This window comes from Ornithorhynchus anatinus, chromosome X5 (assembly GCF_004115215.2).
Source record: "Ornithorhynchus anatinus isolate Pmale09 chromosome X5, mOrnAna1.pri.v4, whole genome shotgun sequence".
In the NCBI taxonomy this organism is placed as follows: Eukaryota; Metazoa; Chordata; class Mammalia; order Monotremata; family Ornithorhynchidae; genus Ornithorhynchus; species Ornithorhynchus anatinus.
Window position 1 is genome coordinate 25,216,432 of NC_041753.1, and position 16,163 is coordinate 25,232,594.

A 16,163-nucleotide genomic window follows, 5' to 3' on the forward strand; every position below is an offset into this window, starting at 1 on the left:
TTACACTACTGGCCCTAATAATTCGGATTGCGCCGGCGCCATCCTTTGGGCGTACTCTCTGCGCGTTTGTAGTGGACCCTCCCAAGTGCTTAGCAGAGTGCTCTGTAACAGTAAGCGCTCAGTAGACGCCACTGTTGATGATGATTCCCGTCTGGTTCTAGGGCAGCGTGATTCTCTTAGCACACTTGGCAGTGGTCAACACTCTTAAATATTAGGCCAATATTTACACCCCACTTCTAAGGCGAAGATATCTGGGCAAATAAAATTTGAATACAGTCCATGAATATGATAGGTGACAGAGAAGCTTTCGGTGAAAATGTTATTTGGGGGGTGGTTATCTTTTTTCCGCTTCGGGGGGTGGTGGTTGCGGGAAACGAGCACGGTGGCCACTGCTCCGGAGGTACTAGAAAGTGTAGGACCTAGAGTTAAGTCGTGAAAGGTGGCGCACAGTAAGCACTTAGAAGATGCCATTTTTTTTTAAAAAAAAAGGACAGGAAGTGCCTTCTGTCAGTCAGGTGGGCTTGCTGGTGTCACAATTCTTGGGGCAGGTTCCGGGGCAAGAGTAGCGGGAAACCCGTCTGAAACATTCCCTTATTTTTGTTGTCGCTGTAGTTTTTAAACGGTATTTGTTAGGCACTTACTGTGTGCCAGGCACTGTACTGAACAGTAGGGTAGATAGACTCTAATCAGTTTGGACACAGTCGCTGTCCCACGTGGGGCTCAGAGTCGTAATCCCCATTTCACGGCCGAGGGAATCTGAGGCACAGAGAAGCGAAGTGACCGGCCCAAGGTCCCACAGCGGACGAGTGGCGGAGCTGTGATCCGAACCCAGGTCCTCCGACTCCCAGGCAGCGCTCCGTCCGCTAAGCCGCGCTGCTTCTCGTTTTCCAGAAGGTCTTATCCCTGCAAGTCACGGGTAAGGCACCGGAGACCTGTTACGCCCAGTGCAGACTCAGGGCAGAAATGGTTATTTCCCCTGGAAATACCTTCTTAAAATTCAACTTTTGCCCGTGCGGACTCAGCTAACATACCTGGCGGCAAAGCAACATCTGAGTTTTGAGGCAGGAAGGATTGAGCAATAAAAGGAGGAGTCAGTTAAAGAGAGATTACCTGGGAATCCTAATGTTTGGAGAACCAAGAGAGATCTGGCAAATACCCTGAGTATAAGATGAGTAGCTGTTGTTTTTATAAACTCTCTGGATTCCAGGCAGTCTCAGAAGTGGGCCTCTCGGGCCCGACTGCTGATAAGCAGGCCCCGTACAGCATAGTTTCCGGGACGAAATGACCTCTCTTTCCCTCTCCCGGCCAACTATCCTCTCCGTACGGGTGGCATGATCAGCGCAACTGAGACTTCCTGTCGCTCCGGCCCTCGTGGCACCTCAAAGGGTTGTCGCCATCGGTTGTCTCCCATTATCCCGAGCGCTTACGACAGTGCTCTGCACGTAGTAAGCGCTCGATAAATGCCACCGATCGCTCGGTTATCCTTCCAGGATGCCCGTGAGGTAGGGAAAGGCTAGCCTATTGTGCAGATGACAGAACTAAATCCCGGGAAGGTTAAGTCACTTACAGTCTCTAGACCGTAAGCTGGTCATCGGCGGGGATTGTGTGGGCTGATTCTGTCGTATCTTATTCTTTTCCTTTGGGTGGCGTATTTGAAGTGCTTACTATGTGCCAGGCATTGTTCTGGGATAGATACAAGCTGATCAGGTTGGACGCCGTCCATGGCCCACGCGGGGCTCACAGTCTTAATCCCCAATTTACAGATGAGGTAACTGAGGCACAGAGAAACCACAGCAGGCTGTTCCAGCGGAGCCATGATGATGGGCCCCTTGAGGCAGAAGCCAAGTTCCTTCCAGCTCCTCAACAGAAGCTGCCTACAGTGGGGAGGGTGTCACAGCTCTTCTCACTTCTCCCCCCTGACCGCTCAGCTCAGAAAATGAACGGATTCGGGGCGGCTGCTTCGCAACCACGCTACCCTTCCCCCGTCTCTTGGGGCTTTACGCCCTGCCGTCCCCTCAAACTTAACGTGTCAAAAAGAGAACTTATCTTCCCACCCAAACCCTGTCCTTCCCCTGACTTTCCCATCACTGTAGACAGCACCGCCATCTTTCCTGTCTCACAAGTCCCTAACCTTGGCGTTATCCTTCAACCCACACATTCAATCTATCGATAAATCCTGTCAGTTCGACCTCCACGACGTCGCTAGAATCCGCCCTTTCCTCTCCATCCAAACCGCTACGACGTTCATCCAAGCACTTATCCGATCCCGCCTTGATTACTGTATCAGCCTCCCTTGCTGACCTCCCCGCTTCCTGCCTCTCCCCACTCCAGTCAATACTCGGCTCGGTTGCCTGGGTCATTTTTCTACAGAAGCGTTCGATCTACGTTTTGCCACTCCCAGACAACCTCCAGCGGTCGTCCGCCCACCTCCTCATCAAACAGAAACTCTTTACTGCTTTAAAGCACTCGGTCACCTTGCCCCCTCCCACCTGACCTCCCTACTCTCCTACTACAACCCAGTCCACACACTTTGCTCCTCTAATGCCATCCCTCTCACGGTACCCCAGTCTCGTCTATCTCACCGCTGACCTCTCGCCCACGTCCTGCCTCTGGCCCGGAACGCTCCCCTTCTTCATATCCGACTGACAATAATTCTCCCGCCGCTTCAAAGCCTTACTGAAGGCACATCTCCTCCAAGAGGCCTTCCCCGACTAAGCCCTCCTTTCTTTTTCTTCCACCCCCTTCTGCGTTGCTCTGGCTCGATCCCTTTATTCATCCCTCCTCCACAGCACTTATGTCCGTATCTGTAATTTTGTTTATTTATAACAGTGTCTTTCTCCCCCTCTAGACTATAAGCTTACCGTGGGCGGGGAATGTGTTCGCTATATTATTCCTCTGCGCTCTCCCAAGTGCTCATTAACGGTGCCCGGCACACAGTAAGCGCTCGATCAATACGACTGGCTGATTGAATGATGGCTCTTTTCCATGGCTCCCTCCCTCAGTCCAGGGAAAGAGAATTAGAACCCTTTGGTGAAAAAAGCCTACATGGGATGAAACAATACACCTTCTACCGTGAAGTGGGATCGTACCATCAAGGTGATGGAAAAACTTTGGCAACCGATTCCCCCCCACTTGCTGAGGGAGATTTGGGAGCATAGTTCCTCATCCAGGCTGAGGATGTTTTCATAGTTTCAATCCAGTAATTATCTACAAACTAATAGGATGAGAACCCTCCTATCGATTTCCACACCTAAACTGCCATTCCTACAGTGACGGAACAACACAGGAGAGCTGGTGATATCAGGGGTAAAATTGAAATGATGGTATTTAGTATTTCTTAAGGACTCAGAGGCTAAACCTTACCTGCTGCTCCATTCTGACGCGATGAAAATATGTCAGGTCACCAAGGTGGCAGAATTTTTGCTCGCCCAGGTGGATTGGTGTCGCAGCAATACCTCAAGAGTTGATCGTCCCGGGGCTTCGTCGTGTTTATTTTTAACCACGGGACTGAAACCAGATGCTGAGCCGAACCACGTCCTAATCCCTAAATTTTAACCGGGCCGCCCTACTCCGTCGCCTGGGGTTTTCAGCTATTTCCCGCTTTCCTGGAAACCAAACACCCCACCGAATGCTAATAAATGACCGCTACGTCTAGACATTTTTTTTTCTGCTGACATCGAAAGAATTGCATTCCAAGTCCCCGCGAAGTCTCAGGGCCCATTTGGCCATAAGCGGAGCTATTCGGTGGAGCTCGACGGGGGAGGGGGGTGGAGGGGTGGGGGTGAGGGGGAGAATGACTTGATCCAGTAGCCACCTGGAGACAGGTCCAGCGGTCAATGTTTTCATGCCTTTTCATACCTGGGATTAAGGTGGAGTGGTGCACGAGCGATTAGAGGAGAGATCTCTCAGCAGACAGCTAGCTAAACAGTGAAAGGTCAAAGCTGGGCACAGAGACGGGTTATGGGAAAGGAACACTCAATCTCCGATTCGAGTCCCACTGGTATTCCCAGAACACACAGTCCATCTTTCTACCATTTAAGCTTCCCCTCCCCCGCAAACGTCTATCACAGTTGCTGCTGCAAAGCTAAGAAACATGCTTTCTGAGAAGTCCCCGGCGGCGGAAAGCCTCCTGCTCCTATTCGTTGCATCTAAATCCGGACCTTTTCACATAACCATGTTTGGGCCTGGCCTTTTGGAATTAGAGCGCTTTGATCGCGAGTTTTACTGAGGGAACCGCAGGATGGAGATGGAGGGAAATGATTCCAAATGTCCGGCTCGGAGAAACGATTTGCGTCCCCCACCCCTCCCAGAACCTTGTATGATGGGGTGGTTTGGCGATTTCAGAAGAGGCTTGGGAATCGGTCGTTTTAATCTTTTCTCTCTTTTTTGACCCATCCTCTTGCTTAAACATACATACATACGTACACGCACAACACAAACACACACACACACACACGCAGGGAAAGGTGATTCAAGTCCTTAACTAAATATATCTTCCTTCGCTACCCGGATTGTTGAGCCTGTGTTAAAAATTGGATTAAAAGTGGACAAAGTTTAAGAGAAGTTGGAGTGTCTAAAGAGGGTCAGCCTCTCCTTTATGTTGGAGACACTGCTCTCTCAACAACCCTTCCCGTAGCTGCCAAATTTTCATCTGGTGCATGAAAGGTTTGGGTGTGGCTTTAGTGGGGCCGGGGGCTAGCAGAAGGCCACCGCTGTGTGTCGTCGTAGCCTGGATTTGAAAACTCTCAAATCTTGTTGGAGACCTGAGAAAGATTGGGAGTCCAGCTCAGAAAGGAGTCGGCACTTGAGCACCTCACTTCTTTTTCAACACTCCTCCACTCCTGTCTCTCTGCTTTGTGGTTGCCTGTTTTTCTCTCAGGTTGGCTGGTCTCTCCAGTGAATATCTAATTTGTAACCTTAGGCGGTGACCGTCCGAAGCGTCACAAATTCTGAATGAGCGTGGTCCGAATTTGGGGAGCTTTGCTCAATCAGGTTTTCCAGTCAGCTAGGTGATCATGTTGGGGGATTGCTCTAACGCCCTCCTTCTCTCTGACTACTCACAGACGCAGAAACAGTCACGTCACACACGAGATTACTTGAATTCTCGGAATATTCAAATTCTGTGAAGCCCTGCTCTGCTAGAAGAGAAGAGCTCCTTCATTTAGTCCAGAATGAAAGAACCCAAACTGGGTCCAGGGGTTTTGAAAGTGAAGATCTGCACGGTGGAATGAAATGAGGTAATAATAAGAACTGTGGTATTTGTTAAGTCCTTACCGTGTGCCGAGCCCTGTATTAAGTGCTGGGGTAGGCGAATGATAATCGGGTCCCACATGGGGCTCACAGTCTAAGTAGGAGGGAGAACAAGTATCGGATCCCTCTTTTGCAGATGAGGGAACTGAGGCGCGGTCAAGTTACGTGTCTTGCCCAAGGCCACATAGCAGATTAGGTCCTCTAACTCCCGGTGCTCTTTCCACTAAGCCAGGCTGGTTCTCTAGTAACCGGAAGACCGATGGGAGAAGGAACCATTTTAAAGCACAACCTCAAACGATGGGGCAGAGCTGTGAGCCTCCGGGAAACGAAGGCGCCGTCCTGACCAACAGCAGTGAGGCAGCTCTTTCTGGGCCAAGACGTCAGAAAGACCACGAGACTAAGAGGCACCGTGGTAAACGGCAACGGAGCCTCGCTGGAAATTATGGAGCCTGTTCCAACCCAAGCCCTACCTGATGAGAAGCGTGGGTCCCACGGCAGAGAGCCAACCTGAAGATGGACAACCAAAGCAGTTCAGCAATGAGCAGCCCACGGGGGGCCCACACGGCCCGAAGCTTTCCGAGGATTGGGAGCTAGGGAACGTCACAAATGTTACAGATGGCGGGGGGGGGGGGGGGCGTAAACGGTGGGAATTTCGCGAATTCACCGGGGTTCAGCAGGGAAGGCGAGAACCGAGCCTCGGGGGACCCTCGCTATCGGGGTGGGGGGGGGCAGAAGAGGACCCCGCAAAAGAAGGTGCGGCCAGAGAGATGGGAGGAGAACCAGGAGAGGACAACATCACTTAAGCCGAGGTTAGATAACGTTTCCAGGAGAAGGGGGTGGTTGACGGCGTGGAAGGCAGCCGAGGGGGTCGGGGAGGATTAGGATGGAGTAGAGGTCGTTGGATTCGGCAAGGAGGAGATCGTTGGTGACCGCTGACTGTGGAGGGAAGGGGGCAGAAGCCAGATCGCAGGGGTCAAGGAGAAAATTGGAGGAGGGTAAATGGAGCCAGCAGGTGTAGAGAACTCGCTCAAGGAGTAAGTGCTCTCCCAAGCCGTCAGCACAGGGCTCTGCGCCCAGTAAGTGCTCAATAAATACCACTGACTGATTGGATCGCAGGGGCCTTTATCTGGAGGTGACCAGGCTGGGGTGCCAAATAGTCCTCCGTCCTGGCTTTCGGTGCCCGTGTTAAACTTCCCCTGCACGATTGCTTGACTCAACAGATCAATAGACAGTTTGTCAGTGATGGATCAGGCTGTAGATGATTGTCAGGGGGTATGATAGGTTATCTGGCAAGCCCCCAGCAGCATTTGTTTGCCATCCCCAAACTCTCTTTAACTATTAAATGTTCCAGGCAAGCGAGCCCATGAAAATTGGCAACGTAGGTGTTGTGAAATAAATTACTTTTTAAACCACGGAGCACATGTAACCGCAAGACGGACTCTTATTCTCTTCTTTCAGGGACTGCCCCTTGCCCCCAAACCACCCCGCTCTTTGAAAGCTGGCATTTCCCGTGCCCGAGAAGACAACAGAGTCTTCCCAAGTTCACTTCCTAGTTCTTGAAATTATTTCTAGTCTATCACGTCCTAGGCTCCTGTGGTCCTCCCTTAGTGGCCCTAATCCCTTGACCATTCAAAATGATAAAAAATTGAAGCATTCATTTTTCTTCCAGCATTACTGAAACGCCGGGCAATTCCAGAGGACCCGGTCCGGTAACACACTCTTCATTACATTTCCCCCCTGGAATCTAACGTCAGCGTCACCAAGGTCACAACCGTGCAGCGTGAGGGATCCTGAAAATGTAACATTTCAGAGAGGTTGGGTGCCTGAGAAGGAAAGGGAACTTCCCTGTAATCAGAGCTGGTTTTAGGGGCAGAACGAGGTGACCTCCCCGAGGCTGCACTTCAGTAGTTCCCGCCCCTCCCTGCACGAGCAGCAGAATGGCTCAGTCGGGAATAAAATCGGCCCATACTGGACCCTCTGAAGTCAGTGCTTCATGGGTTTAACCCTGGAGGGGGTGGTTTAAGGGCCGAGCTACGGCAACGACCAGTAACAGTGCGATACCCCATGACCCAGCCTTGATGGATTCCTCGACCGCAATGAGGAATCCTGAACGGCTGGACCGTGGGCTACATTTTCCCTTAGATGACCACGTAATCTTTTAAGTCGCTTACCGGAGGGCCCCTCTGCTATACCCATACCCTACAGGAAAGGAAAAGTTACACTGTAAAGCCCTCCCCACCATCCTCCTCCCCTCATTTATTTCCCTCCCTTGTTCCTGTTCCTCTGAACCCCAAACTCAACCCCTTCCTCCCCTGTCTCTCCACCTCCTGGCTTCAGTACCGTCAGTTCTACCGGTCAAGCTCGCCCACTCCTCTCGCCCTCCTACCACTGCAGAACCACCTGACATGGCAGCCCCGAGGCCCAGGGCTACCAAATATCGAGAACCGGTTCCATCCTTACTAGCCCTAGAGGACCAAGAGGGTGAACAGACTCACATCTTCAGGTTAACCTGGGTGGGAACGGTGCAGGAAGCAGCGGGGAATGAGAGCATAACGACGGAAATCAGAACAAAGCTACGGTTATCACACCTAGTCTTCCTGAGCGTCTGGACTGGCCTTCTGATTTCGTAACGACTGCATCTGCAATGGCACTGAAAACGACGCACACGATTTTGAATAAGAATAATTGCGGCTTTTGTTAAGCACTTACTCTGTGCCACTAGGGAAGATGCCAGATGATCAGGTTGGACGCGGTCTCTTATCCCACGTGGGGCTCACCGTCCAAGTAGGAGGGAGAGCATGTACTGAATTCCCATTTTTCAGATGAGGAAACTGAGGCGCAGAGAAGTTAAGTGACCTGCCCAGGTTCACGGAGCAGGCAGATGGCAGAGCCGGGATTAGAACTCAGGTCCTCAAACTCCCAGGCCCGGACCTCTTCCACTAGGCCGCGCTGCAGCGGTGCAGGAAATGCACCGCGAGGAATTCCTTCTAAAATACGCGTGTGCTTATACAAATACGGCCATTTGTCAGCTGTGTGACTTTGGGCAAGTCACTTAACTTCTCGGGGCCTCAGTTACCTCATCTGTAAAATGGGGATTTAAGACTGTGAGCCCCACGTGGGACAACCTGATTCCCCCTGTGTCTACCCCAGCGCTTAGAACAGTGCTCGGCACACAGTAAGCGCTTAACAAATACCAACATTATTATTATTATTTTTTCAGGGTCGATCTGTCCGTTTAATAATGCCTTTCGAAACAATTCTTGATGTAGTACTCTGAGTTCACAGGTCTTCATTTCTTCTTCGGCTCTTTGTAATAAATCCGATTCTCCAATGGATCCGTTTGTGATCTCTCACTATTGTCTACTGTCCCCGCCCCGGCCGCTGGTCTTCTTTCGAATCTAAGCGCCTCGAGGGGAAGAATAGTGTCTTCCACCTCTGCCCCTTCTCCATCTTTCTAGTATCGGGCTCTGCACGGAGTAGATGCTCTCTGAATGCTGTTGACGGGGGCTCCCGATTTGTCCCCTCCTGTTGGCTATTTCACCCAGAGGGGAGAAGAGATGAAATTCCTCCAGATTCATTCAGCTCAGGGGTCGGTCCGGGAGTCCCGCCCCGGACCGAACATCACTCTGATCACTCGGAGCGACATCAAGGATCCCTTCAATCTGGCAGCTCGTGTTTCCCCTGCCCTGTGACTACCGCGTTTTAAAAATCATAGGCTTGGAGTCATCTGTGCGTACTCGTTTGGAAGCGGGTAGAACGAGCAATATTTATGCCAGCGGCTCCCTCGGTAATTTGGATGGAAATTGTCATCCAGGTTATGAATTGGAATTAACTTGCATACCAGTCAATCAGTCAGTGGCAATTACTGAGTGCTGACTGTGCGTGGACAGCTGTATTAAGCGCTTGGAAGAGTGCGATACAGTTGCATAGCCTGTTTCTTTCCTACGGTCTGGCTAACTCAGGCCAAGCTTCTCTTATTCCCCGGAGTTATCTGAGTCGGCGGAACCTGTTTACTTTAAGCACCGGGAGGGACAGGACAGAATGTTCTAGCATGCTTAATTCCTGTGCCGGATAACCCACCGTTAGAACTTATAAAATCAGGACTGCCAAAACACACTTCAGTTTCCTCAAAATACATTCACGGTGTTTAGTCGGTGACCGAACTGAAGCCACTTCTGTAGGAACAGACATGAGTCCTCATAAATCTCTGAGAGAGGGAAAGGGGGGAGTATTCCTATTTTGCTCAGAGAGCGGGGGCCAGGTAGATCAAGGGTTTGGACCGAGGAAAGTCAATAAGGTGTTGGCTTAGCCGAGAACTGAAGGAAGGTTTTCTGGGGTCCAGTTCGGGGCCAGAATCACCACAACGCGTCCTATGTGATGATCTTTTAAATATCAGAAAAACCAAAGGTTCTCTGTTCGCTCTTGCTATAAATGGCCTCCGTTTATTTCTTTTTGTATTGAACAGGTCGTTAAATAGCCTCCAAAATAGTCAATTCTGTCTGGAAGATGAAGTCAAACATTCCCTTGAAAGTGACCTGGCACTCCGGGCGTTTTCCCCGCCTGCAGATCGAAGGTAGGTGCATCTTAAAAACAGAGCCTGTCCTTGTTGTTCCCCAACCTGCCTGAAGCAGCGTGATGAACAGAGGCAAATATTCTGGGCCTTTCTCTTCAGCTACTAGCCGTACCCCGGTCACAGTCGAATAGTGTTTTACTTGCTATTTAACGCGGAGCCGTACTTCCGTCCCACGGGAGGTTTCGGCAACGAGCCGGCCGGAGCTTCCTCCTGCTGTCCGTCCAAGACGGCCGGACTGGGATCTCACCCTTACTGCGACCTTGCCACCTCATCTGCATATGCGTGGAAAATTCTTTGTCTCATAAAATATTTTCCTCCTACCTATTTGCTGTCTCGTCGCCTGGGCGTGAGAAAACTAGGGCTTGCTCCACCCCGTAGGTCGAGCCTCGCTTGAGACGTGAGGCGATCCCCCGCTTCCCCCGACCGTGGGTTGGACCCTAGAGGTGCGGAGAGGAGCCTGGGACGGATGGACCGAGGCTGGGGGGGGAAGCCGATGGGGTGGGCCTGGGCTCCCTCCAGGGGAGACCCGAAGGTGCGGGCCCGCCTCCGGGTCATCGCGGCCGTGGGGGGCGTCGGGGGGGGGGGGCCGGACGGGTTGCCTCCGTAACCGCTCCCTGCTTGGCTGGGGACGGCGACAATTTAATTATCGAGCGGGGACGGGGTGCTGGCCCGCCGTGCTCTCCCCGCCCCAGTACACGACTCCACACGACGGTATTTTGCCAAATTTTGTACACCAGCCCGTTCTGGACTGGGGTCCGAGGGCGGGGCAGCACCTCCCGGCCGATGCGGGGGTTAGGGAGGATGAGGGGGGGGGGAAGGGGAGAGGGAGGAGGGTGCGCGGGGAGACTCCCCTGGAAGTCTGGTTCTCTGGCCTCCTTCCCACCGAGACTGTGAGCCCCATGTGGGACAGGGACTGTGTCCAACCTGATTAGCCTGTATCCGCCCCAGCGCTTAGAACAGTGCTTGACACATAGTAGGTGCTTAACAAATACCATCACCAATCAGTCAATCAATCAGTTGTGCTTATCGAGTACTTACTGGGTGCAGAGCACCGTTCTGAGCGACTAATCTGCTCATTTTACTTAAGGGCCTAGCGATCTGGATCTGGAAGTTTTCTCCGGTCGTTTTCCCCTCCGCGAACAAAGACAGAAAAATTCCCCCAGGGCACGAGGAGTTGTTCCTTCACTGCCATCTCCGGGGTGAGAGAGAGGTGAGAGCTTGGCTGGCAGTGCTCTTTCTCGGTTTTCCTCGGACTGGAGATCAGAAGTTTAAATCAGAAGTCGAGAAGCAGCGTGGCTCAGTGGGAAGAGCCCGGGCTTGGGAGTCAGAGGTCGTGAGTTCTAGTCCCCGCTCTGCCACTTGTCAGCTTGTGTGACTTTGGGCAAGTCACTTCACTTCTCTGTGCCCCAGTTACCTCATCTGTAAAACGGGAATGAAGACTGTGAGCCCTCCGTGGGACGCTCTGATTACCTCGCGTCTACCCCAGCGCTTAGAACAGTGCTTGGCACGTAGTAAGCACTTAACAAATACCAACATTATTATTATCATTGTTATTAAATAATAACAGCTCAAGGCAGAGGCCGCTACAGAAACTCTGGGCCGCTCTTCTCCCCTGCTGTCGCTTCAGTAAGGAGAAGTGGAAAAAAACCTTTTTCTTCTGGCTTTTCCCGAGGAACAAATCCTCCTTCCCGGTGTTCATCCTCTCGGGGGAACCCAGCAAGATTCGAATGCGCCACCGGGGCCGATCTTCTCCCCATGCGATTTCTCCGTGGAATTTTCCTTCTCGGCTCCGAACTGGCCCAGGCGGGGACCGACTTTAAGGATCGAATTCACGGTACGGGTAATTGCCCGTGCACGTAAAGAGAAGCAGCCCGGCTCAGTGGAAAGAGCCTGGGCTTCGGAGTCAGAGGTCATGGGTTCGACTCTCGGCTCTGCCACTTGTCAGCTGTGTGACCGTGGGCAGGTCACTTCTCTGTGCCTCAGTGACCTCAACTGTAAAATGGGGATTAACTGTGAGCCTCAGGTGGGACAAGCTGATTACCCTGTATCTCCCCCAGCGCTTAGAACAGTGCTCTGCACATAGTAAGCGCCTAACAGATACCACCATTATTAACGTTTCTGGAGACGCACATCCTCTTGCCCACTTCGGGTGAGCGCGAATGTGGGCTGGAAGCTCCCGGGAACGGAGGTCCAAAAGAAGGGCGGCAATCAATCAATCAACGGTAATATTGAGCACTTAACCGTGCGCAGAGCACTGTATTAATAGCTTGGGAGAGTACAGTACAACAGAGTTGGTAGACAGGCTCCCTGCCCACAGCAAGCTTACAGCCTAGAGGGGAAGACAGACGTTGATAATAGAGAGAAGCAGCGTGACCTGGGAGTCAGAGGACCGGGGTTCGAATCCCAGCTCTGCCAGCTGCTTGCCGGATGACCTCGGGCAAGTCACTTCACTTCTCTGGGCTGCGGTTTCCTCAACTCTAAAAATGGGGATTCAAAACCTGTTCATCCCATCAGATTTACTGAGCGCTTACTGTGTGCAGAGCGCGGTCCTAAGCGCTTGGAAAGTGCAATTCAGCAACAGGGACGATCCCCGCCCAACAGCGGGCTCTTCTCCCTCCTACTTAGACTGTGAGCCCCATGTGGGACGGGGGCCGTGTCCGACCTGATTACCTTGTAGCTACCCTCGTGCTTAGATCAGAGCTCGAAGTAAAGGGAGCCTTTAACAAATACCGTAAAAAAAAGAGAAAGGGAGAGAAGGAAAGAGAAGAAAGAGAATGAGAGGAAGAGAGAAGAAGAGGAAAGGGAGAGAGGAAGAGGGAGAGGAGAGGAGAAAGAAAGAGGAGAAGGGGCATCTAATGCCAACCTTCTAGGTAACCTTCTAGGCAGTTCCTGGGAACTACATCCCCCCGCCTTCAAAGCCCTCCTGAGAGCTCACCTCCTCCAGGAGGCCTTCCCAGACCGAGCCCCCCTGTTCCTCTGCTCCTCCTCCCCTCCCCATCGCCCCGACTCCCTCCCTCCGCTCCACCCCCCTCCTCGCCCCCGGGCACTTGTGTATATAAGTACATATTTGTTATTCTATTCATTTTATTCACGATGCGTATACATCTATGATTCTAATTTACTTATATCGATGCTATTGACGCCCGTCTACTTGTTTCGTTTCGTTGTCCGTCTCCCCCCCCGCTTCTAGACGGTGAGCCCGTTGTCGGGTAGGGATCGTCTCTATCCGTTGCCGAGCCGTACTTTCCAAGCGCTTAGTACGGTGCTCTGCACACAGTGAGAGCTCGCTAAATACGACTGAATGAATGAACGAGTGAGCTCTCGGCCCAACTGATAGTACGTGATTCTGGCTGGCCTGGAAAATTCCCAGAGCTGGTCAGTTCTAACGCAGTGGCTGCTATTGCCGCCAGAAAGAGGTGAAGGGTGAGGTAGCCGTCTGCTCCTCCCTGCTGCCATGCCGACAGGTCCCACACTAAGCTTTTTTGTTTGTTTTCGGTATTTGTTAAGTGCGTACCATGCGCCCGGCACTCTACTGAACACTGGGGTAGATACCGGCGGAGCGGGTTGGAACCAGTCCATATCCCCCGTGGGGATCGCAGTCTTAATCCCTATTTTACAGATGAGGGAGATGAAGCGCAGAGAAGTGAAGCGACTTGCTCAAGGTCCCACGGCGGCCGAGCCGCCTCAATTCCGACGTCATTCGATCTTCAGAGGCTTCAATCTGACATCCCCTTAATAAAGCTTGGATGGGGCCGAGCCGGCATCGGAACCCAGGTCCTCTAACTCCCGGGCCCGTGCTCAAGCGGCAGGGTGGAACTTCCGCCCGGTGGCATGACCCTCCCGCCTGTAACGGGGTATTTGGTCTTCGCCTCGAGGATTCGTGGCATCAGAGCCCTAAGACTCCGTGTCACGTGATGCCAGGAAACCGCCAGTAGCTTGGTCCGTCCCAACGCCTTCCGCTCTTCATCCGCTACTCGCTTCTTCTTCCCTGGGACCTCTTCCCCCCAACTCCGTGCCTCCCTCAACCTCTGTCCTCACCGCCGCTTCTTCTGGGCCCTGTACCCCTTCTGTAGTCGTCCCCTCCTCCAATGCACCCCTCTCTCCAGCTTCTCCCCCACAGGACGACAGGGAGACCAGCCTCCATTCTCTTCATTTGGGCCTTTAGCCTTCTCTGACTCCTCAATTTCCTAGTTACCAATTTCTTTTCACCCCTGACCCTGTGACTCTGTTACCCAAGCCTTCGGCGGCTCCACTGGCCCTCTTTCCCCACCCCTTCCCACCCATCCCCCCCCGAAATCTGGTTGCTTTTCAGGGGCGGTGGATAGAAGCTGCCACGGTACACGAGTCCGGCCAGATTTGTTTTCTCTTTCTCTCTTTTTTTTTTTTTTTTGGCCTTTAAACACCCGGTACGCTGATCCGCAACTTTCGCCTGCTGCCGTTGCCTCTTGTTTGGTACTCAGTGGATACGGAGAAGAGCTGGTAACCTGCTCTTCGAGGCAGTTACGCAATCATCCCTCGGCCCCTCTCCTCCGGACCCCAGTCCCTTTAACCGTCCCCTTCCGAAGCCCCAGATGGGCCGTAGCAGTGAAATTTGAGTTTCCAGTTAATGACGACAAAACAATCCGAAACCCGCATTTTACCTCTCGCTTGGAATCCTCCTTCTGCTTGGCTACTGTCACTGCTCCTGACAGTACGAGTACTGACGTGCAGAGCACTGGTCTCAGGACTGGTAGAGAAATGTATTGCTCCGGCTTCGGGCCAGAGTTACTTTGCAGTGAACCTCTTGTTTAAATGTTGAAGGTGGCCACGGCCCCAGTAATAAATTACCGTCCAGTAGGGTCCCACGACTGGTTCACCCACTTGCAGAGAGAGATGGGTTGATTTAAGCTCGGCTGATAGGAATCGGGTGTTTCGGGAAAGCGCGCAGTGGCTTGGCTTGTGATTTTGAATAATCTTTGGGAAAATCATTTATTCGGAAAGGAGATTGGTACGGAAGCTGACGTTCAACCAGGCGCAGGACAGAACTTCATTTCCTTATTGAACGCTGCTCTGAAAGGAGGATTCCCAGCAAAAGGTCAAACGCGGGTTTCGGACCGTTCTGTCGTCAATAACCGGAAACTCGAAGTTTCGGGCGGTTTACTTCCGGGCTACGGAGAAGCACTCCGTCCTTCCCGTTTAAGCGTGTCCTGTAGGGTTGCAGTCTCAAATGCCGAAGCTAGGGATTGTATGCTGAATCTTAAAAGCCAATCTGCGTGCGGAGGCGGGTGACGGACCGATTTAGGGGTCCCGGGGGCTTGGAAGATCCCAGACTCCTGACCTGTATTGCCCGGTTATGTGCTCTGATCCCTAGAGGCCCTCAATCCCTGCTGTGGACTGGCTGACTTTAGGACCCATCAGAACTGAAACAGTCCTTAACCAAAGCTCGAGCTCCGCCCCAGGCCACCTCCCCTTGTCTGCCCTCACTTGTTCCAAGGTAAACTTTGTCCCTAAATGGCCAGGGCAGGGGAGGAGACACCAGGGAAGGAGCAAAGTCAGGTGAGTTCTGCCCTGACCCTAGGGCCCAGTGGGGAAGAGTCAGGTTGTCCTCACGCTGGACTCCACAATCCAAAACAGAGGCTTCAATCCGACTGGGCCGTCGCTCCGGGACAGGTGTTCTTCTCCTCCGGGATTCTGTCCGCCGGCGGACACATGTCTTCCAGTTTCCATTTTGTTTTCAGTTTCCCCGAGATAGGGCAGTGCCGGAATTGACAGCGAAAAAAAAAACCCGTCGCTCTCCCTTCCTTCCCCCGATGCCCAGTGCATCCAGGACAAGGGCAGACGCTGGAACAGACTCTGTTTTGTCCTTTGTTATCTGACAGTTTGACACCTCCACCGGAGTTAACCCGGAAGTTTTCATCTCGAGAAACCGGTGCGAGTGATGTCAAAATAAACGGATTCATTTTTTTTTTTTTTTTCCCCCTCCCGGGAATCCCGCTTACCTTCAGAGAATTTGAAGTTGCAGTTGCCATAATCCGCAAGGTCAGGCACAGCCAGAATTTCTCAGCGCCGGTTCTGAAAGGGCAGACAGCTCACGCGTGCCCTTTCAACCAACAGCCTTAGGCCCGGGACTGCTGCTCATTTGAAAACGGACGAGGACCCAGAATAAGAGCCACCGTGAAGAGCGGCTGTTCGATCTCAGCAGGCTGGTGCAGGATCCCCTCCTGAGATGTCCCTTGCCGGTTGACGCCAACCAGGGTCCAGAAGGAACTTCTCTATAATAATAATGTTGGTATTTGTTAAGCGCTTACTATGTGCAGAGCACTGTTCTAAGCGCTGGGGTAGTTACAGGGTAATCAGGTTG

The 16,163-nt window shown here is 52.4% G+C and overlaps 1 long non-coding RNA gene across 1 annotated transcript in view; it reads right to left on the bottom strand.

Annotated features, from left to right (window-relative positions):
- LOC120638174 overlaps positions 1 to 15,926 on the bottom strand; it is a 28,521-nt gene extending 12,595 nt beyond the window's left edge. Inside the window, exon 1 of the long non-coding RNA XR_005659687.1 lies at positions 15,802 to 15,926. This is a non-coding gene — a long non-coding RNA (uncharacterized LOC120638174). The remainder of the gene's footprint in view (positions 1 to 15,801) is intronic.
- Positions 15,927 to 16,163: the final 237 nt, after the last annotated feature.